At 39.8% G+C, this 23,883-nt stretch overlaps 1 pseudogene; it reads right to left on the bottom strand.

The window, feature by feature from the left end:
- Positions 1-22,708: 22,708 nt before the first annotated feature.
- On the bottom strand, positions 22,709-23,107 carry LOC147633007 (antifungal protein ginkbilobin-like protein pseudogene; annotated as a pseudogene).
- Between the last annotated feature and the right edge of the window lie 776 nt (positions 23,108-23,883).

The raw sequence follows: 23,883 nt of genomic DNA, 5'->3' as shown, positions 1-23,883 counted from the left end.
AGATCCTGCTTAGACAGAAGTTCGAGATGAAGGATCTGGGGGAGCTCAGATATTTCTTGGGCATTGAGGTATTAGGTCACCACATGGTATTGGATTACTGCAGAGACAGTATGGCTTGGACATGTTGTCCAAGTATGGTATGACAGGCTGTAAGCCTATTTCTGTGCCATTGGATCAGAATGGCAAGTTGAGTGCAGATTCAGGAGAGATCTTGGAGGATCCTACTATGTATAGGAGCATAGTAGGAAGTTTGATCTACATGACGATCACCAGACCAGATTTGAGCTATGCTGTTGGGTTGGTGAGTCAGTTTATGCAGGTTCCACGGAAACCGCATTTGGATGCAGTGAGACGCATATTGAGGTATGTGAAGTCTACTTTGCATTGTGGACTATTCTATGAGACTGGGACAGAGATATGTGTACATGGGTACACAGATGCTGATTGGGCTGGTAGTATCTCAGATAGAAGATCTACCAGTGGCTTCATGTTTTCTTTGGGGAGTGTTGCTGTGACTTGGAGCAGCAAGAAGCAGCCTACGGTTGCTCTATCGAGTACAGAGGCCGAGTACAGAGGAGCTGCTATGGCCGCATGTGAGGTAGCTTGGTTGAGAAAGCTACTTGCAGATTTGGGTCTATCAGTGGATAGACAAGTTGTCATTTTCTGTGACAACATTAGCAGTATACAGTTGGCCAGGAACCCAGTCTTTCATGCTCGTACGAAGCACATAGAGGTCCACTACCACTTCGTTAGAGAGAAGGTCTTGGCAGGAGATCTTGACCTTGTTTATGTCAGCACAGAGGATCAGGTAGCTGACATCTTCACCAAAGCATTGGGTACAGAGAAGCTCCGCAGATTCAGGGCTTCGCTTGGTGTACATGAGATGGAGTTGAGCTCGAGGGGGAGTGTTGAGATATCGAGCTCGTCTAGTGAGGCGGTGGCCACCACTGATGACCCGCCTGGGGGATAGGCCCCACACTTACACCACTGATGACCCGCTTGGGGGATAGGTCCCACACTTACACCACTGGCATGGTTGGTGAGATCTTGGGTGATATGCGGCCAGTGGGATGACAGGCTGTAGCGCCAGATCATTTAGTCGGGTTCACACTATAGAGAACCCATGTATGTATTGGTTGAGTACCTTTTATATTATGTGTACTCTTATATTGTATATGGGTGTTGAGTGTTGAGTAGAGAAGAAGAAGATTTTCAGCCTCTCACCTTGTGTGTTCTCTATTAGGGTTTTGTGAGTGTGTGTGTGTGCTTGCAAGAGCTCAAGCTCTCTTCCCCCCTGCATCTTTTCACATTCCATGTCTACTTTGTAAGTATCAACATTTATCTTGTATGTTTCATTTCATTTTATGTCTACTTTGTAAGTATCAACGCTTATCTTGTTGTTTTGGTACTTTTAGAATCAAGTGGCTGGTCGGCCACCCAATGGGAGAAGAGCCTCGAGGACATTGCTCGCCGCCATAACACATACTTTCTTTTGGAGAAGCTCGAGCAAGAAGGCCCCAACCTCAATTGGGGGTGCATTGTAGATATGGTAAGTGCGGCAAGCCTTAACCTTATGATTTGTATACTTGCTTTGCCTTGTCATGTTAGATCGTTGTTTTGGTATACTAAAAAAAGTGACTTGTATGGTTTTTATAGGGACCAATGCTTGATCCTGACTGGGGGCTCTACATAGAGTAGCCTTGCCCATGTCTTTCCCCTTGTACATACACATTTTGGTCAACTCACGTCTTTGTTTGATCTTGTATAGATTGTATGCAAATTTTGGCTTATCTCGTCAGAGCTTGATATGTAAATTTCAATTTTGGCTTATCTCGTCAGAGCTTGATATGTAAATTTTACATCTTGCAATATAATTTGGCCATTGTTTGCACTTGTGTGAATTGTGTACCTACGTTGTAATGTCAAAAACATTATGGCACTCTCTCTAACTTTTTCAACAAATTCGCTTCGTTCTCTTCACATCAGAGTACAGTTGCCTTTGGTACTCTATAAATTTGGCATAATGGTGCATCCAACTATACAAGACTGCAAATGGATACACCATTATGTAAAAAAAATTTAATACCTGCACGCGTCGAAATAAGCGTCGAAAGTTTCTTGCATCCATCGAAAATAGCGTTGAAAGTTTCTTGCATCCGTAAAAAATAGCGTCGAAAGTTTCTTGCATCCGTCAAGAACAGTGTCTAAATGACAATCAAAATAAGTGTCAAAATACCAGTCAAAATTGCAGTCGAAATAGCTGTCGAAATAGTAGCCGAAATGTCAGTCGAGATAGTCATCGAAAGTAGCGTCAAAAAATGCGTGGTAAAATTACTTTTTTCGACTCTTGTTTTGACATTTATTTCGGTGCCTATTTCGATGTTTCTATTTCGACGCTTTTTTTGACAGGTCATTCATTTGATGTATTCAGTAAGAAAACACTTATGTGGTATTGCCATGTATGAAAAACTAATTTAGAAAGTATGGACTCACATATTTAAAACTTGTGTATTGTAATGAAGCAACACCTTTAGTTTAGGTTTAGAACCTTGGTCATGGGCTCACGTATAAAAGGGGAGGCTCATGGACTATCATGGTACTTTTTACATTTCTACCTTTTGAAACGTTTTGACATCTTGGCTCCTTTCTTGGAGATGGCCTTTCATGGTCTAGAGCTCATGGCAAGCTTGATAGCCATCCTCTTAAAATGGGAGGTTAACTCACACAACAAGACAAAGCACCTACAGATGCGCACACAGACGCGTTTACTCAACTAAAAAAAAAACTTACGAGCGCGTCTATTTGCACGTCTAAAGACTCGCGTCTAAAGGCGCATTTAAAAGATAGCAAACAGACGCGCCTATAGACGCGCAAATAGATGCTCGAGGAGAAATTTCAAAAAACAGACAGACGCATGCATAGATGCGTTTATAGACACAATTATAGAGGCATTTGTAGATGCACAAATAGACGCTTCTTGAATAGACAAACGTGTATATAGACGCGCTACATAATATTTTTTAAATTTTGTGTGCTTGAACAAAATGCTGTGTATGTTGTGTATGCTATGTCTTTACAGGAATCTCATTTCCACATTGTGTAATTCAATTCTTAGAGCCAACCATATTTTAATTAGCACTCTTGCAAGCACGTCTATAGCTGACATTAATTACAATTCCAAATAAAACATTACAACTCCAAAACGTTTAATTACAAGGCATTAATTGATAGCTCAAAAAGTGCTTGTATGTACATATAGCATGAAGCTAAGCCACGTCCTGTGGCTTCAAGTACCAAAAATAAGAGGAGTGTATATACAAGAGGCACGAAGCCAAGCCAGTGGCTAAGTACAAAAAAGAGTAGCTAGCACTACTCCTCGCTCCCTTCTGCGCTCCCTTCTCTGCCTCCTTCTTCCTCATCTTCTTGTGCAGGGTCTTGTAAACAAGGGACAATATATATCAATGTATGAAAAATCAAATCTTTATTTATAATATTCACATTATTTAATTACTTTCAAATACCTCGGGGGACTTTCCAATAGCCCGGATATACCGCTCCTAAGTAATCAACCCGTCATTATAGAAGTGCCTCCATGTATCTCCTCTTCTGCGATGGTGGCGGTGGTAGGCTATCTCGACAGGAGTAGGGTACCTGCCCACGATATCAAGCTGCAAGATGACACAATTTGCGGAGGGGTTAGTACAAAGAAACAACCTCCTAATAAACTACATAAACAATATAATTTGAGATCGATACTTACAAACTGGGCCTCCCATGATTCAACACCCCCTGCTCCAAAATGCACGCTTCCATATTGCTCCATTTGGATCCTTCGTGCCTCCACGTGATTTAGACTGGGTTCCTCCTTCGCTAACTTCATTACTTTCTTCCACTCACGCTTGTGAGCGGTGTGGGGCGGGCCCCTTGGTGTTTGACCTCCCTGGAGCCTGGTAAGCGCCGCTAGGGCATGCCTCTTAAGCGAAGATCTTTTATTGCTAAGTATCAAAACAATCTTTGACTTGGCCCATTTATCTGTGAATTGAACATTGGCGGGGTTAGGATACCTAAAGCGAACAGCAGCGAGGGTCTCATCAGCCAACCTCTTTGGTTGATCTTTGTAGTGAATAAAGCAATCTCTATAATTGTTAGCAATTACAGAGCGCATGAAGGCCATGATGTCCTTTCCCTGTGCATCCATCAAGATGCCTCCTGTCTGAGTGATGTCATAGTAGATCGTACCATCACCGGGAGGCACGTCTAAATCATCTAAATCATTCTCGTCCCCAACACCACCCCTCCCAAAGCACTATGCCATGCATCCCCCACCGCTCTCCCTGCTACTGTGTCATGTCAAGCTAGTACGCTGGTCACCTGTATAGCTGGAGAACCAAGTCTCGACTGCATGGGAGTACGCCGACAGCTCTACGAGTAAAAGGGCCTCTTGACGGCATAAGGGAAGGGACATAGGATGGCATGGGGGAAGGGGCTCAGCTATGTAGCCGGTTGGGCTGTGTTGACTCCACTGGGGTAATCTCAAAAGGTGTGGGGTTGGGGTGGTTTGGAGTTTGTAGTGCCGACTCTTGGGGGGTGTTTAGAGTACCCATCATGTAGTCGTATAACTCCCCAGGACTGGGAGGGTGCCCCAAAAGGTTATATAAGTCCCAAAAGATGGTCTCCCGAAGATCAGGTGAGCCTGAAGAGCTTCCTGGCCACATGATGAACTAGAAAAATGAAAAAAAGAAGATTATTGATGAACTGAGAAGATGAACTGAGAAGAGAAAAAGAAGAGAAAAAGAGAGAAAAAGAGAGAAGGAAAGAGAGTAGAAAAGGCATGCATAGCGGGGATAAAAGAGAGGAGAAAGGAGAGGAAAAGAGAGGAGAAAAAGAGGGGATAAAAGAGAGAAAAAGAGAGGAGAAAAAAAGAGAGAAAAAGAGAGGAGATAAGAGAGAAAAAGAGAGACGAAAAGAGAAGAAAAGAGAGGATAAAAGAGAGAAGGAAAAAAAGAGGAAAATATAGAGTGCAATCCATTTTTTCAATCATGATTTCCCTTTCCATCATTCATGCAATCCCCTTCTCTTCAATCATGCAATCCCTTTCCATCATTCATGCAATCCTTTTCTTCATTCATGCCATCACTTATTTCCATGAAAGGAGAGGAAAAGAGAGGAGAAAAAGAGAGAAAAAGTGGGGATAAAAGAGAGGAGAAAGGAGAGGAAAAGAGAGGAGAAAAAAAGACAGAAAAAGAGAGGAGAAAAACAGCATCTATCTTCGTGTATAACAGCGCGTATATAGACGGGGCTATTTGTTTCCAACATAGAGTAGACGAATCTATAGACGCGCTCTTAGATGCGCTTTTAGACGCGCTCTCAGATGTGTCTATAGATGCGCTCTGATAGAGACGGACTATTCTAAAAACTCGAAAAGGACATGCGCCCGACACAAAAGCACAACAGTTGTACCAAAAACATTCGTTTCAAAGAGAGCAAAGGACGAATCCAAAGAGAGCAACTTTCAAAGAAGATCAACCCTAAAGAGACTTACCTTGGATAGAGGTATGGAAGCTTCTTGTCTTTCTTCAAAGCTGCTTCTCTTTCTTCTCTTCCTTGTTCACCCTCTTCTCTTGTGTGCTTGGAGATGATTGTGTAAGGCTGGAGATAAGTGTGGGTGCTTGAAGATAAGTGTGGATGCTAGGCTGTGGATCTGTTAATAGCAAAGCAAGCCCGTTAAAAGTATGTGAAGAAAAGCAAGCACGCTAAAAGTAGGTTTGAAAATCGCGTCTAAAGCCGTGTCTGTTTTGTGTAGATATGCATCTATATACGTGTCTAAATGCATGTTTAATTGCACATTTACAACACGGTTTAGACGCGCCTACAGACGCGCACCACACAGAACAGACGCGGTTTTAGATGCAGTATTAGACGCGTCACAGAGCTTTTAGATTAAATATTTGATACAAGAGTAATTTTTTGGGGTTGTTTATTTGTAGGATATCTTCATCTTCAACAAGTAGCTCCAGTGAGGATGAATCCCTCCGTATCCACCATCGCGAAATGTGGTTGGAGCAAAAAATCAAATGTATGTGTGATCGATGTCGAGGAAACATGTATCGTGCACGCAGGATTACACTCAATCACATCTCAAAGTATGGAGAATTGATGCGACTGTAAACATGGTAAGTGTTAAAGAGTTAAGGTTGATTGAGATACCTATGGGTGTTCATATGTTTAAGTTATGATCCCGTTTTAATTTGATACAGGATGTAGTGCCACACCCGCATATGTTGCCCTATGCTCATCGTGAGGAGGCAAAGCATCGGCGACGAGTGATATGAGGTGGGATCTTCAGGAGAGGGACCGTTACGGATGCATGGAGTGATGGTGATAGTAGCCCTCTGCCATTACCTCATGAAGCCGTGGAGGAGGAGGTGTCTGATGATATGGTGCGGGATTTATATGTCCATCAATCCGAAGGGAGGGATTATAGCATGGAGTAGGACGATCTTTTTACCACAACATCGACTCCACTATTTGAGGGGTGCACATTCTCTGTTCTACATGCCTCCCTTGAGTTACTAAACTTGCAAACCATCTATGGATGGAGCAATGCAAGTTTGAATGCATTACTCAAGTTTGAATGCATTACTCAAGTAAGCTTTAAAGTCTATTTTGCAAACATGGTGAATTATGCTAGTGGGTCAATTACTCGAATGCTTTTCCTCATTTATGGTCTTCACGTGCAGGCTATTGTGTAAAATGCTTGCAAGGGAGAATAAATTACTGACCTCAAGAGATATGGCAAGGCAACATGTGACCTCTCTTGGAGGATTAGATTACAAGCGCATCCATGCATGCGTCAACGATTGCGTTTTGTTTCGTGGACTACATAAGGATGCAAGAGAGTGTCCTACTTGTGGAGAGGCAAGATATAGAGCAGATCTCAAAACTTTGGACGTGCCTCGTAAGGTTCTGCGACATTTTTCCATAATCCCTCGCATTCAACATATGTTCAAGTGCAAATCCATTGCAGAGCTCATGTCATGGCATTCCTCCCATCGATCAACCGATGGCAAGTGGAGAACTCCCGTAGACACTCTTGTGTGGAAGCATATTGAAGACACATGGCCAAGCTTCAAGGAAGAACCTAGGAGCTTGAGACTTGGATTGGGTATGGACGGTGTGAACCCATTTGGTCTCAAAAGCACCTCTTACAGTGTATGGCCAGTGATATTGGTGAATTATAATCTTCCACCCTCTATGGCGATTAAGAAAGGACATGTTATGTTATCCCTTCTAATTCCAAGGAAACATAAAGTCAAAAATCTTGATGTTTATTTAGAGCCTTTGATTGACGAGCTAGAGATACTTTGGAGAGGTATCGAGGTGCATGATGTGAGCAGGCCTCCCTCGTCACACGAGACTTCAACTGCAAAGCAATCTTGATGTGGACGATGCATGACTTCCCAGGCTATGGCGAGTGTTCAGGTAAGCATTGCACTTCTAATTATGAGTAGGCAAAGGATGTGGCACCCTAAACCCACCTTCAAATCTTAATTGCGCCTATTGTTCAGGTCTCACTACATCGGGTTACCACCACGCTTGAGAATTCTCAAGTTATGTCAGTGGAGGTGGTTTGTTTAGTGGAGGAGACATTTCCACGTTCTATTCTCACAAGCCAACTACATCTCATAGTGCATTTGGTGGATGAGATTGCTATATGCAGTACTATACATGCACGATGGTTGTTCTTCCTCGAGCGCTTCATTGAAGACCTTGAAGGATTTTGTGAGACAAAATGTAAGACCCGAAGGTAGCATGGCCAAGGGTTGGTTGGTACAAGAGTCACTTGTATATATTTCTGAGTTTCTTGTTGATGTGGATAGCTCTCTCCCACGACTATGGAGAGATGATGAAGACCTAAGGATGACCTCTATTGTGCCTCAAGGAAAAGGACGAAGCAAAGTTATAGACACAGAGTTGCTTAATAATATCAACCTCTATTGCGTGCTTAATAGTGATGTGATGAAGAGATGGGTGACAAGATACGAGGATGCAAAGGCAAGACGACAAGAAGAAAGGGCCCTCTTTCGTACACACCATGGATCTCGTGTGCAGGGATTTAATATTCACGTGATCACAAGATTTTTTGTGATAATAACACATGTGAACAAGTTATTCACATGTTCTCATGTTACCGTTCACAAAATAACAGGTCACTTGCCATTTGGGAACCCCTTAAAAGCTTGGCTACACATGGGAATAAGCTATTCACATGTTCTCATGTTACCATCTTCACATAATAGCAGGTCAATGGCCACCTAAGAAGATTTATTATACCTGACAAAGAGAAATTTTTTAGGCCCTTGTGAAAGCTTTGTGAATATAACATGTGATCACAAGATGTTTTGTGTTATTAACATGTTCACATGTTCTCGTTTACGTCAGTGAAATCCCTGCTCGTGTGCCATACCCTAAGTATCTAAGAGCACTTCTAAATGATATTCATGTGGATTGGCTACTTGACGAAATGGAGAAAGCAGAGAAAGATGAGGGGATGCATATCACAATGGAAGAATGGGAGTATGCTAGGGGATGCATGAGCAAGGTCGGTATATAGAATGTTATGCATAAGTTAGGAGCTTTCAATAATTTAGATTGCTTATTTAATTGATTTTGTCTTGGTGTAGTGCACTATGTTCAATGCTATATGGTGTCAAGGCAAGCATTTTTGAACACAATGGATTGATGATAAGAGAAACACACAAGATTGCGGCGTCATTGCTAGCTTTGAGGGAGCCAATGGAGCCATGGATGATTATTGTGGCATAATCCAAGATATTATTAAGCTTGACTTTCGACGCTTCTTTGTGTATGTTTTGGATGTAAAGTGGTTTAAGGACGTGGTGGAAAGAGGCCCTAATGCAACAATCAAACGCCATGCCAAGTGGCTTTGTAACTATTGACTCCACAAAGTTTTGGCAAAGTAAGAAGGACACACTAGTACTACTGCAACAATGTGAACAGGTACTATACACACATATAAAAATAGTCACTTTTAAATATTTGATACCTTCAATTTAAGGAAAATAACATGATTGTATTTGTGTTTGAATTAGGTTGTCTATCAACCAATGGTGGATAATAACAGATGGTGGCATGTCATACCTATTATGCCACGTTCTTGTTGGAACATGAAGTCAAGGTGTCCTAGTGTGTACTAGGAACTAGTCTTTGTGTGTGAGTTGCCATGTGGCACTCTTTATATTATCCCATATAGTTGGGTGTCATTGTAACACTTGTACTTCACTTCTATATAAGTGAGGTCTCTATCATGAATAAATCATCCAGCAAGCTCTCAAGTCTTTTTATGAACACAAGTCTCAATCTTGTGGGCTAACTGAACTTGAGTCTATGTGTGAGTAGTTAGCTTCTTCATCATGCTTGTCTTTGTGTTCTTTCCGCCTTAGCTTAGCCTTGCTCAGTTCTTCCTGCTTTCTAGTCTAGCTTAGTAGTATCTTCCATGTTCCTTCATGTGGTATCAGAGCCATGCTACCCTCGTCGTCAAGTTGCGTCGTCTTTCTCCTTCTAGCCTTGATGCTGCCCTGATTCTCTTCTCCTTGCCTCGCCATTAGCCTCGTCATCTTTGCATCAAATCTGCCGGCCATTGCCTGCATTCTACCTGCCACCATAAGCTGCCCTAGATCTGCCCGCCATTGCCTGCATTCTACTTGCCACCATAAGCTGCCCTAGATCTGCGCCATTTTCTTCTCCAGATCTGTGCCATTCTTCGCTCGAAATCTGCCCCACATATGTGCCACATTGCCTGAGATTTGCCCTCTATTTCTGCCCCAAAATCTGTGCCACATTTCCAGCCATCTGCCTCAGCATTTACTCCACGATTTAGCTCGTCATTCTCTGTTGCAAATATGCACCAACTTTTGCCCAAAACTTGCTGAAATCTATGCGCCATTGCTCTACCAAGTTTGCCCTGAATCTGCCTCAGCATTTGTCCAAAATTTCTGCCTCAAAATCAGCGCAACACTTCCAGCTATATCTGTCCCAAATGTGCACCCCATTCTCCTGCATCTTCCCATGAATCAGCCCACCATTTTCAGTTCACTGTCTGCGTGTATGTCTGCGTGTATGGGAGCTGTGTATTGCTAATCTTCATTTCGAGTTGAGATATCTCTTAGATTGATTCATCATGATGAATACTCACGCTGCCATTGAGAAGTTCAATGGCCAAGGATTCCACACCTGGCAAATGAAGATCAAGTTCCACTTGATGAAGCACAATCTGTGGAATCTGGTCAAGGAAACTTCTTCATCAAACGAGAAGGAGAAGGAAAAGGAACCTCAACGTCTCGAGCAAGCATTCACGATCATTGCATTGGGTCTTGGAGACAATTATCTGCATCACATCTCTGATCTTGAAGACCCTGCTAACACTTGGAATATGCTTGACCACTTATTTGGTGCAAGTAGCAAGCATTCAAAGTTCACTCAAGATTGAATTCTTTGAGTTAGATCTAAAACCTGGAGCTTCTTTGGATGCTCATATCAACAAAATGCGAAGCCTAATGAATCAATTGGCTTCCGTTCACTCTCCGGTGACAAAAGATGATGCTATTGCAGTGCTTCTCAAAGGCATGCCTGAAGATTATGACAACTTGGTCACAACACTGAAATATGGTCCCGATCCTTCATTTGAAAGGATCATAAGTGCATTGCAGGAAGATGAAAGGAAGCAGGAGAAGCGAAAGGATCACCAAGTGGAGGGAGAACAAGCTTTGGCAACCAAGTTCAAAAGGATTTCTTTTAAACTTGTAGACATTGTGGCAAAAACAATCATGATGAGAAAGATTGTTTTCGCATCAAGCCATGTGGGATTTGTGGCAAGAATGGCCACTCTGAAAGTAACTGTTTCTCAAAGAAAAATTCAGCAAATATGGTGGAGGACTGATGAAAAAGCATATATGGTAGATGATAAAGATTTCTGTTTCTAGGATTCCCTACCTGGATCATGTTTCCAAAAAGGATTTTTGTAAACCTGTTGCAACCACTATGAGTATGCAAAGGTATCTTGTCTTATTTGTTTGAACCTCTCGAGTCTCAGAGGTATCTATTATATTTTGTGTGTTTGTCCTGGTATATCCCATATTCTGTACCTACCCAAGGATGTCCAACTTGCATGAGAGACTAGAGCTGTGGATTTATCCTTGACCAGAGACCCTGGCATGAGAGACCATGAGCCCATGATTTATCCTTGCAGTATGAGGCATTTCCTTGAGGGGGGATTTGTTGGGAACATCAAGGAACTGCATCTTTTATAAACTCATGTTATCACTCACCTTTCCTTCATGGGGGGGTTTTGGAACATGAAGTCAAGGTGTCCTAGTGTGTACTAGGAACTAGTCTTTGTGTGTGAGTTGCCATGTGGCACTCTTTCTATTATCCCATATAGTTGGGTGTCATTGTAACACTTGTACTTCACTTCTATATAAGTGAGGTCTCTACCATTACTAAATCATCCAGCAAGCTCTCAAGTCTTTTTATGAACACAAGTCTCAATCTTGTGGGCTAACTGAACTTGAGTCTATGTGTGAGTAGTTAGCTTCTTCATCATGCTTGTCTTTGTGTTCTTTCCGCCTTAGCTTAGCCTTGCTCAGTTCTTCCTGCTTTCTAGTCTAGCTTAGCAGTAGCTTCCATGTTCCTTCAGTTCCAAAGTGATGTATAGTACATTTACGAATATGGAGCGTATGGAGGATGATCATGGCCATGGAGGTGATGATGACCGTGATACGAGCGAGGAGGATGATCATGAGATAGGAGATACAGATATTGAGGCCATTACCCGTGAGGACGAGCCTACCATTGGTGATGCTGATTTCGATGAGAACATGAGTAGCAAGTAGTGGGTTGAATGTATTTGTAGATCCAAACAGTTGTTTGGATTTTGAAGTAGGTAGTTTGGCAAGGGTTGATCTCATTGAGGATGCGATTGATATTGGCTAAACTATTTTACATATTGTCTCATTCTCCTCACCTCACTTAATTTTTGTATATGTGAGTTTGCAAAAAAGCATTGATGTTTTTGTTAAAATTATGTGCTTTGGTAATCATGGGTAATTTTTGGAAAGCAGTGATGTACATTTACCAGCCTACACCAAAATCTCACTTTTTGTATTCTCTGTTTTGCGTCTAAATACGCGTCTAATTCTCAGTGTAGACACACTAATAGACGCGCTAATACATGCGTAAATAGACGTGCTGATAGACGCAGTGTTAGATTCTCAGTGTAGACGTGTGAATAGACGCGTCAATACACGCGCTGTTAGACGTGCCCGTAATTTCTCTATTCAAGCAACGCCTATAGACGCGCCCGCTATTTTGCGCGTCTATAGTTGCTCTGTGTTGTTGTGTCACTTGGGCATCATGGCCATTGTATGAGATTATCCTTAATCTTGTATTAATCTATGATGATTTCTCCCTAATCTGAGCTTTATGATTCACTCCATTCCATGCATATTATTTCCTTGACATCTAGGACCACTATACATATGTATGCCATTAAGAGTATAAATATAGAACTCTTCAATGGCATTTCAAAAAGTGACTTTAGTAGGTGTAAAACATACACATGTAGGTTCAATGTGAAGCACTATGTGCAAGTGCCACATAAATCTTTATTTATTAAGGTACATGCATTTCTCATTTTGTGCTCTCTCTCTCTCTCTCTCTCTCTCTCTCTCTCTCTCTCTCTCTCTCTCTCTCTCTCTCGTGTGATAATATTAGAAGAAGAATTAAACTAAAGCTTTTCATATTTTTCATTTAATCGACTATAGACATGGAAAAATGAGGTGAAACTCATTTTGGTTAAGTTTTTGTCTTTTATATACTTTTGATGCTATTGAATTGAGATTTCTCAAAAGCATTGTTTGTATATGATTTTGTCCAAAGTGGTGTAGTCAAAAGTTGTAATATTTATATGTAAAACTTTGCATGCATTTTGTGCCCCATGCACAATGTTGGAATGTTTAATACTATGGAGCTTCTTAAACATTACACAACCTTTTGGTCTCAATCAAGCATAAGGCAATTCAATGAAAAGAACAAAACATCATTTGCATCTAGAGATGACCTTGCCAAGTTTGAGAAAAGTAATTTGGTGGGATATCGTTTTGCATGCTGAGTTTTTGGTTTTCTAAGGGTTTGCTCCTTTCTTGTGAGGACATCAAAGAACTCTCTTAATGCACTAGTTTCAAGATTTTTTATTACCAAAAGAAAGAAAGTAACCAATGCAAATACAAAACAAAACCTAGTAGGAAATTAACATTATCCCATGCTGTCACATTTTGTGTTTTCAATTCCAAGTGTTTATTCCATAAAGTATAGAACCTTGAGGTTCAAGACCCAAGGTGTGCCTTACATATCTTGTATGCATTATTACTAGATAGAACACCAATATCTTGTATGCATTCAACTAGAAGACCAATAGTGGTGGATGATTACGATAGTAAATGTGTGTGTGTGTGGGTTGCACAGGCGCCTTGAATTTGGAATTTACACTCACCCACCTCATATTAGGAATACATAGCTAACTTTCTAGTACTATAGCAGGGACCTGGTCTCTCCCTGTCCTCTCAACTAGTTCAAAACAAATACTAGTCTCAACTAGTTAAAAATAGATAGCAAGTTCCAAACATATATATATAAATTTGTCTTCCATGGTCATTTAGGCACTTTGTGAAAAAGTTATTAAAAACATTGACTTCCATGGTTATTATTTATACACTTTTTATGAAATTTTTGAATCACCCTACAAATGTGTTATTTTCCCTACATGTATTTAAACTATTGGCATGTACTTTCCACCACTAACTAAAGACAAATTTTTAAACATGTTTCCTTGATTTTAAGGTTATTACAATAAATTTTTGCAATTTCTAGTGAGTTTCAAAATCATTACTTTACTTGTTTTATGATTTTCCTGAATTCTAAGTAAGCACTGACAAGAAGTTTCATGGAGTTTCCAATTGATTTGCCTTTCATTTTGTAAAATTTAAAAACTAGTCTTAAGCCACTTTTATCGCTTAGTTACAAGACTAATGTTAATATACTTATTTATGATTTGTGGCTTAGTTACAAGGCTAATGCTAATACACTTACTTATGATTTGACTCTAGGAGAAGACTAAAGATATGATAGGAGAAGACTCTGAGGGTAACTAACACTACAACAGAATGATGGGTGTAACAATGAAAATAGCAATGTTTTTATAACTAGAAGGGTAGGTAGATGTCAGGCTATTTTTGCTACTAGAAACATTGCTATTTTCATTTGCAATGCTTTGCTGCTCAGCAATGATATCCTTGCTGATGAGCAATGATATTTCGCTACCCTGCATCAAAATTATGCTGCTGGGTAGCGATATTTCAGTGCTATTTTTGCTTGCTCAGCAAGCGAAAGCTCTACACAACAAAAAAAGAGTTGCCCAGGGGCAAAATAGGGAGTCTGCATGCACAAGACTCCCCAGTCTCCCCCAGCTTTTTTTTCATTAAAACAGAGTCACAGTTTTAGTTTTATGACACAAACACAAACATAAGAAACCCATAGATTGTGGAGAATGCAATTGAGACCAAAATTTATTCTATTTCAAAAAGTGTTGGGCCTTTTGGCCTTACATACATAAAAATTTTAAAATGAAGAGGTATCTAACTTGAATCCTCATCGGATTCTGAGTGATCATCATCATCGTCTTCCTCATCCTCTTCACTTGCTTAGACTATTGCTTCATGCTTGTAATCAGGATCCTCCTCTTCATCCTACATACTTACCATCAAGTGTAAGGTAAACAAGGGAATCAAAATACAATTAAATGTAGAAAAGAGAATGGTTTAGGCTCACTTACCTCATATGCTTGAGTCCTCAAAACAGACTCAACCAAGTGTATGCCTCACATATGCATCCACGCCCACACTTGCAGAAAGGGGGCTCTGTACCTATAGTCATACTCCTCCTTTTTTGGGTCACGCCCAACAACATCCTTGTGAAGTCCCTCACTTCCGTACTCAGGAAGCACTCGCTCTGCTGCTGCTGTTTATTGTTGAAAAGCACATGGGTGTTTTCTGAAAAAGTTGCATGCATACCTCCACTTCTCGGTCGTGAAAATGCTAGGCTTCTCCAAGTTATTCTTTGCTGCTCTCTTAATATTTGCTCTCCTATTAGAGAGTAAAAGCTTAATTTGTCTCTTCATCCACTCCATGAAGAAGAAAAGATCTGCATGTGGAATAGGGAACTCCAACTTAAGCAAATCAATGAAGTATTTATTTGAAAGTTCATCTTGTGCTTTCCACTTTTTGAAGGAGTTCTTGAACTCCAGGTTTACAAGTACATGCATGCAGTTCATGACTTGCTTTCCTCGTGCATCCATCACGAGGGCACCATCCACATCCACGTTGTATGGTAGGGTGCGTGGATTGAATGGTGGAATGGGTCTCCTGGGGCCTGGCTCATAATGTATAGATGAAGAGCCCCCCTATTGGGGAGACGCATCGGGAGACCTTCTACTACTTTTGCCAAAGTAAAAGAAGCCTCCACCGCCCCGCTAGCATATCTACTACCCCCTCAGACTCCCTGCTATGTCGTCATCATTGGTGAGGACGGATGTGAGAGACTGGGGTGGGTCTAGTCGAGGAATGTGGTGTAGTCTCATCACAACCATATCGTGATAGGCCTGCACCACTCGGCCCCATGCCTATCAAAGGTGTGGTTTGCCCCGACTGGCCAAGTGGGGTAGATTGCCCCCATGGCATCGACTGGCCCAATTATAAGCTCACTTGCATATAAGATTAAAAAATAAGACTTATAGAATGCATAAAATATTAACTTTGTGTATGTGAGAAGGTTTGGTCGAACCATACATGTTTCTAAGTAAACCAAGACCAAGCTTGCTACCCATATCGTTCATTTACAATAGATAGCAAATTTGCCACATCACGGTCTTGTGAGGGGTTGATAGAGATTGCCTATACATACATGCATGAGGAAACAAAACACAATTTCTCTAACAAAATCCATGTTTAAAGCTTAGACAAAAAAATACAACATGTGATATTAGAACATTATTTATTAAGACCTCCTACAATACTGCTTAGACAAGTAGGGTGGATAGTGCCCCTTTCGGATGATAGCTTCTGAGGACTTTCCACATGCTCCCTACTATTAAAGCCAAAGGCAACTCCACTTTTATAAGAGAAGGATAGTGAGAAGATTGAGGCATCCCCCTCCACTATAACCACTTACTCGCAGCAGACAACCACTCCTAACTTGACATAAACAGCATTCTAGATGGCATATAAGAATGCCCCATATCTCTATGCATAAGTCTAGACCCTAAACCCGGCACCCAAGGGTGAAATAAACATGAGGTTGAATGAATAAGAGAGTTTACTTCGACAATGTCAAGCCAACCAAGAGAAAACAAAAACACAAGCTTAGACAATAAAGGCAACATGTGATATTAGAACATTGTTAAGACCTCCTACAATACTACTTAGACAAGCAAGGTGGATAGTGCCACTTTTGAATGATATCTTCTGATGAATTTCTACACGCTCCCCACTATTAAAGCCAAAGGAAAGTCCTCTTTTACAAGAGAAGGATAGTGAGAAGATCGAGGGCTCCCCCTCCACTATAACTCGCCGCAGATAACCACTCCTAACTTAATATAAGTAGCATTCTAGATGGCATATAACAATGCCCCATATCTCTATGCATAAGCATGTGCATAGCCTATGCATACCCTATGCATACCCTATGCATAGCTTATGCATAGCCTATGCACACCCTTATACATAGCTTATGCATACCCTACGCACACCCTTATACATAGCTTATGCATACCCTATGCATAGCCTATGCATAGGGGCCACAGGATCTTGACCTAAACCTAATCCTCGGTAGCCAAAGGTACAAAAACACAAAGAGAAGAAGTATAAATAAAGAATGGAAAAAGAGGGCTTACCTCTTCTAGCCGAATCCGTATGAACCGCTGCGTAGCCGGAACCCTTGGCTCGTTTGCTTGAATATACCTACAAAAAATGATCATAATAAATCAAAACATTAGTTCATTAGCACTATGCATAGACTATACATAAGAACTATGCATACCCTATGCGTAAGAACTATGCATAGGCTATGCATAAGCACCCCTTTGTATGAAGGATGTTCGTACTCCACACTGCGAACAAACTTGGAGCTATTGAACTTACAAACAACTTATGGATGGAGTGATGCAAGTGTCACAAATCTTCTTTGGTAAGACCACCTCATTCTATTCTCTCAAATAGAAAATGTTTCATGTTCTATATACTCTCCTTATTACTAATATTTTGACATATTATTTCTTATGTTTTGTTGCAAGTTTCTCCAGAAGATTCTTCTCCCTCAAAATCTATTACTAAACTCATGAGATGGGTGTAGTAAAATGCTCTCTATGCTAGGTATGGATTACACAAAATGATTTTCTTCAATTCACTAAGTTATATTGCTTATTTGGTATTCTCTTTCACTCACAAGTTATGTATTGGTAAATAGCACACATGATTGCTATGTGTGTAGGTACATATCCTTAAAGGAGATGGATCCTACATCCATTTAGATGGCTCATCTCAATGCTATTGAGGGAGTGTGTATGATTGAGGACAACTTTTCTAGAACTCACTAGCCAATTAAATCTTGTGGTCCATTTGGTTGATGAAGTGGCGTTGTGTGGTTTTGTTCATGTTTGATGGATGTTTTTCCTTGAAAGGTTCATGAAAACATTAAAGGACTTTGTGAGACAAAGAGCAAGGCGAGAAGCAAGCATGGCAAAGGGATGCTTGATGCAAGAGTCTCTTGTGTAAATCTCAAAACATCTACCTCACATAGATCCTTCCATGCTAGGATTGTGAAGCACGAAGACTCAATGAAGCATTATGCCACAAGGTGAATACATTATACATTCTAAATAGTCCCATCATGGAGAAGTGGGTTGGGAGATATAATGATGCAATCAATAGATGAATGGATGAGAGAAGAGCTTTTAGAAGAGCAAATAGACGCTTGCCATTCCTGCCTAGCTTGGAACCTCTACCAAATGTGATCAATATAGAATGGCTTTGTATGGCAATATCAATGGCATCGCAAAATGGAGAGATGATCAAAAGAGTAGAGCATGAGTATCCAAGAGGATGTGACCCTCAAGTAAGTACATTCTTTATCTCTATCAAATTCTCACGTATATACCTTGTTTAATGCACTATACTAAATGTCATGATTTTGTTTAATATTAGTACAAACTATATAATGTAATATGGTCAGAGGGAAGGCACTTTCGCACATGGAGTGTGTGGATTCTAAAAGAAACACATTTGAATATAGTGTGATGGTAACTTTTGAGCAAGAAAGTCGAGCTAGTAGACATGATACCAATGTTATAGAGGACAATCTTGAGTATTGTGGAGCTATTCAAGATATTCTTGAGGTTGGATTAAAAGCATTTGTTCTATTCATCTTTGATGTCAAATGGTTCAAGGTGATATATAGAGGTGCTCAAGCAACCGTGAAGAAACATTTGGTTCTTTTTCAAACTGATTTCACCAAGTTTCAGAATGATGAGAAAGATACTTTCGTACTACCTTACTGAATGTCAACATGCTAGTAAGGCAACCAATCCCAAATTAAAAAATCTTGATGTAGTATAATAAAAGTGTAACCCCTTTGCTTTGTGATATTAGGTTGTGTTTCACGCCGATAGAGTTAGTTCTTTCAAATTGATTCCACCAAGTTTTGGAATGATGAGAAAGATACTTTCGTACTACTTCATTGACTGCCAACAAGTTAGTAACCTAACCAATGTCAAATTAAATCTTGATGTAGTATAATAAAAGTGTAACCCCTTTGCTTTGTGATATTAGGTTGTGTTTCATGCGAAGGAATCAAATTAATCCAAAGTGGTGGTATGTTATACAAGTTTACCCTCATTTAAAACATATCTTTTAAGATCAAGATATGGGGGCTGAATCTCTGGATGAGGTGCAAGTACTACCTCAAATCAGCTCATTGGAAGAAGATGATGAAGAAAACATTTTCGAGGGAGCCGATCAAGAGCATGAGGAACATGAATCCAAAGAAGATGATGAGTCACCTATCAATTGTGTGACAGTGCTTCATTGGATCATGATAGTGATATTGATATTGATATGGAACCCCATCTTTTCATTGAGCTTCCATTAGATATAGACATTAATGAAGCAACATATATTGATTTATTAGAAGATGGGATAGATTCATGATCTTGACACTATTTTGCTTCTCAAAAGTTTTCAATTATCTTTTATTTTTGCTTGAATGTAACGTGTTTTTAAAATTCAGCATCCAATAACTCTTTGGAATTTCATGCAGTGAAAATAGCAGCGTGATTTCGCTGTACACAACAGTGAAATTTCACTACTATAGGTGCCACTCACCAGCAAGAAATTTCACTACTATAAGCGCTGTGGAGCAGCGAAATTTCGTTGCTAGAAGCCCTGTTGAGTAGTGAAATTTTGCTGCGGAGCAATGAATGGAATCCCCAACACCCTGAGAAAATAAACGTTGTTATGCCCTCGACGTGTTATAGTGTAAAATATAATTTTTTGGTGGTGTAACCAAAAGTACATATAATGTGATAGACTCAATGTGATGAAGACAATGATCTTATGGATAGATCAAAGAAATATGCTTCATAGATCTAAATCATCCCAGGATGCAAGTGATGCATCATGTTCAAGATAGTGATGGTGTAAACATGGATGTAGAGTACTTAAATTCAATTGTGATAGTACAATTTTTGTCCATGACTTAGCTATAGACCTTTTTCTCTAGAATAGATTTTTTTATTTTATAAACATGATCATTTGACAATTTGAATCTCTGATCATTTTTAGAATTCTGAAAGTATGCATTTTATTTAGTTTCATGAGAAGACTATGAGTATTCATATCCCAAATTTTGTGCCACCTCTTAGGTTGTTAATGTTCTCTATTTTTAAAAGCCACATTTTTGTGTCATTTTGGAAAAACCTTTCCTCTTGAGTAAAGAGTTTTCCAAATTCTCTTTAAATATCCCCATTAGAAAAAAAACCTTTTGGAAATACCAAATATTTTAATTTGACATTTCCTAAAAGATTTCCTTAGAAAAAAATATTCTAAAATATCCAATATATAATTCTTAAAAAAAATGCCATATGTTTTTCATTAATAGACGATATCATTCATTTGATGTATTCATTAACACTAGTTCTGTAATTGGACACTTAAGTGTCCTGAAACACTAAAGTGTCCTGAAAAGTTCTTGAATTTTTGTGGGCAATCTATTAAGAGTTTTGAAATGCTTAACATCCACAGATGTTCCTCAAGACCCAAAAAATCCTTGAGATTCTTTAAATTGCACTTTTCTTAGCTTTTGCAAGGCAATATTTTAATTTTCTTAGACACATGCTGATAAAATGCATGATTTTTATTGTTTTCAAAAAATAGTAGTAATTTGGACATAACTTTTAGAAGGGACATAGTTTGATCATGAAACTTGACTTGATGGAAAGCCCATGATGTAAACTAAATCCTGGAATCATCAAACGACAATTATTGGATAAATTTTTGACTCGCTAATATTGAAATGACGTTTTTTATACAAGTGGAGCATGAATTTTTCTCCCATATGCAAGCTAATAATGTAAAGCTTGAGGTGCACCCATGTTATATAGGGTAAATACTACTTTGTTTTGAATTTTCCAAAACTTTATAGCCACTTTTTGGGCCTCTTCTCATACATGGCCTTTTGCGCAACCTGTTTTTAATACATAAAATGTCTAATTATGAGCCTAATTTAGATTTTCATCAAAGGGGAAAGCTATGTAAGTGCATTATTTGTTGTAACTATAGGTGTAGACTACTTGTGCAAGCATAGTTATGATTAGTTTTTGATAAAAGATGATCAAATTTTGCATTTTTATTTTTTACAGTTTTTTTAGAACTAGGCGATAAGAACCTACTTAAGTGGAGGCTAAGTTAGTGTCATACACATCAAATTATGGCTTATTTATCTCATCTCAAGCATGAAAACCGATAATCAACATTCTCATTGATAGGGCTATATTATTTTTTAGTGGCGTGATTGAGTTTTGATAATACGCGTTACTTTTGCTGATTTTATACAACTTTTTTGGAAAAAATTCTAGGAAAGGAAAATGATTTTTTTGGTGAACTTCTACCTCCTTGGACTGATGTATGCTATCAAAATATATTGGGAAAAATGCTATTGATATCATTGGATTTTTTTTTGAGAGAATGATGCTTGCATATTTGGAAAAATCCTGAAAAATGTTCATTTTCAAGACATATGCTACTTTGTTGCTTATGTACTTCCAAATAAAAAGGCATTTTATATGTTTAGCATTTTTTACATAAGCATAGGGTTATGTTCTACATGCCCAATGAAGCATTTTGGTTTTTAAAGCCTACATTAGGAGTTTGATTTTTTTTTCGCAACCCCCAAAAAAGGACACTTAAGTGTCCTGTTTTGGTACCAAACTAGTGTTAAAAAAACACTTATGTGGTATTGCCATGTATGAAAAACTAAAAGTATGGACTCACACATTTAAAACTTTTGTATATTGTTTTCTTGGATATCTAGGACCACTGTACATATGTATGCCATTAAGAGTATAAATATCGAACTCTTCAATGACATTTCAAAAGTAACTTTAGTAGGTGTAAAACATACACATGTAAGGTTCAATGTTGTGAAGCACTATGTGCAAGTGCCACATAAGTCTTTATTTGTGAAGGTACATGCATTATTCATTTTGTGTTCTCTCTCTCTCTCTCTCTCTCTCTCTCTCTCTCTCTCTCTCTCTCTCGTGTTATAATATTAGTAGAAGAATTAAACTCCCATAAAAACTTTTCATATCTGTCATTTAATCGACTATAGACATGGAAAAATGAGGTCATACTCGTTTTCATTAAGATTTCATCCTTTGTATACTTTTGATGGGTTCATTGACTCGATATTACTCAAAAGCATCATAATTTTTATATGTAAAACTTCATGCATTTTGTGCCCCACACATAATTTTGGAATATTTAATGCTATGGAGCTTCTTAAACACATCATTAGAAATCTTTTCAGTTTAAATCAAGTATTATAAGGCAATTCAAGGAAAAGAACAAAAAATTATTTGCATCTAGAGATGACCTTGCCAAGTTTGCGAATTAAAGTAATTTGGTAGCCTATCATTTTGCATGCTGAGTTTCTGTTTTCCCGAGGGTGTTACTCCTTTCTTGTGATGACAACAAACAATTCTCTTAATGCACTCGTTTCAAGCTTTCGAATTACCAAAAGAAAGAAAGTAGCCCATGCCAATACAAAACAAAGCCAAGTAGGAAATAACCATTTTCCCATGCCATCACATTTTGTGTGTTCAATTCCAAGTGTTTATTCCATAAAGTATAGGACTTTGAGGTTCAAGACCCAAGGTGACATATCTATAAAACAACAATATCTCGTATGCATTAAGCTAGAACACCAACAGTGGTGGATTATTACGATAATAAATGTGTGTGCGAGAGAGAATATCATGGCTAACTTTCTAATACTATAGAGCAGCGACCTGATCTCTAAGGGTCCCTTAGAAGTTGTAGCATTCATAGTGGATCCAGCAATCAGGGTACTCAACGCGGGCTCCGAGAGCACTGTTGCAGATTCGCCATATGTCGCTAGAGAGCTGCCGAAGGCATTCGTCGCATTGCGAAGGCGAGCAGGAAGCTTTGCAGCAGGCCTCGCCGAAGGCGGGATCGTCGCCACCGCCCGTGCGGGTCTTGAAGGAGTAGCCCTCCGTGTAGGGGGTGTTCTCCACCAGCCGGGTAAATAGAAAGCCCAGGTGGCTCCAGAAGGCACTGCCCTGCGGGATGCCAAGCCTGTCGCAAGCTGCTGACACAACAGAAGTGTTGGTTGCACTTGTAGCAGCAGGGAGCAAGTTGCAGTACATAACTACTAGAAAAGCTGCGATTAGAACGGCGCGCTTCATTGTGGGCTGCGATTGACACTCTGTGTGTGTGTGTGTGTGAGAGAGAGAGAGAGAGAGAGAGAGAGAGACTATGAGCCCTAGTTTATCACTTCAATCTACACAAATTTGTGAGAGAGAATAGCAGGCCCAGTGAGCTCAGTTCACGGCCATGGCAATGGCTCAATATTTATGGTCATAGTAGGCAATGGCAATGGCGGCTGTCACATGCGCACGTGTTTGTGATCGAAGGGTTGGTCTCGGCTTGAAACTCCTCAAACACGACTCTGCGTGTAGTAATCATGAGCCCTTGACGCCCATGCCCCCAACAAGGAGAGCCAAGAGTTGCCGCAACTACTTTATTCAAATCGGACTGTCAAATGCGCACGTGTTTGTGATCGAAGGGTCGGCGAGTGCGTAACTACTTTATTCAAATTAGGCTTTTTACCAGACTCTGCGTGTCCTCGAGAGCCAAGACTTGCCGCAACTTTTAGTTGTCCCGGATCACCTTTTACACAACAGTGACAGTTGACTCCAACAAAAAGCCAATGGATTTATATCTAATCATCGTCCGTTGAAACAGATCAACATCCTTTCATTCCTAGCGGCGGTTGGTTATTCAACAACTCTATTTGGATGCTAACAGACACCCACACTATTAGAGAATGACCTTCTGGCATCCACCCTAGACAAATTTTTAGGAGCATGCTAGTAGATACCCAGACTTATTTTTAGGAGCATGGTTGTAATGGCAAGTTGCATTGCCTTTTCAGTTATAGTGTAGCTATATTGATTTCTAG

This window comes from Cibotium barometz, chromosome 12 (assembly GCF_041138505.1).
Source record: "Cibotium barometz isolate CiBa-2024 chromosome 12, ASM4113850v1, whole genome shotgun sequence".
Lineage (NCBI taxonomy): Eukaryota > Viridiplantae > Streptophyta > Polypodiopsida > Cyatheales > Cibotiaceae > Cibotium > Cibotium barometz.
This window is presented reverse-complemented; position numbering and strand designations above follow the sequence as displayed.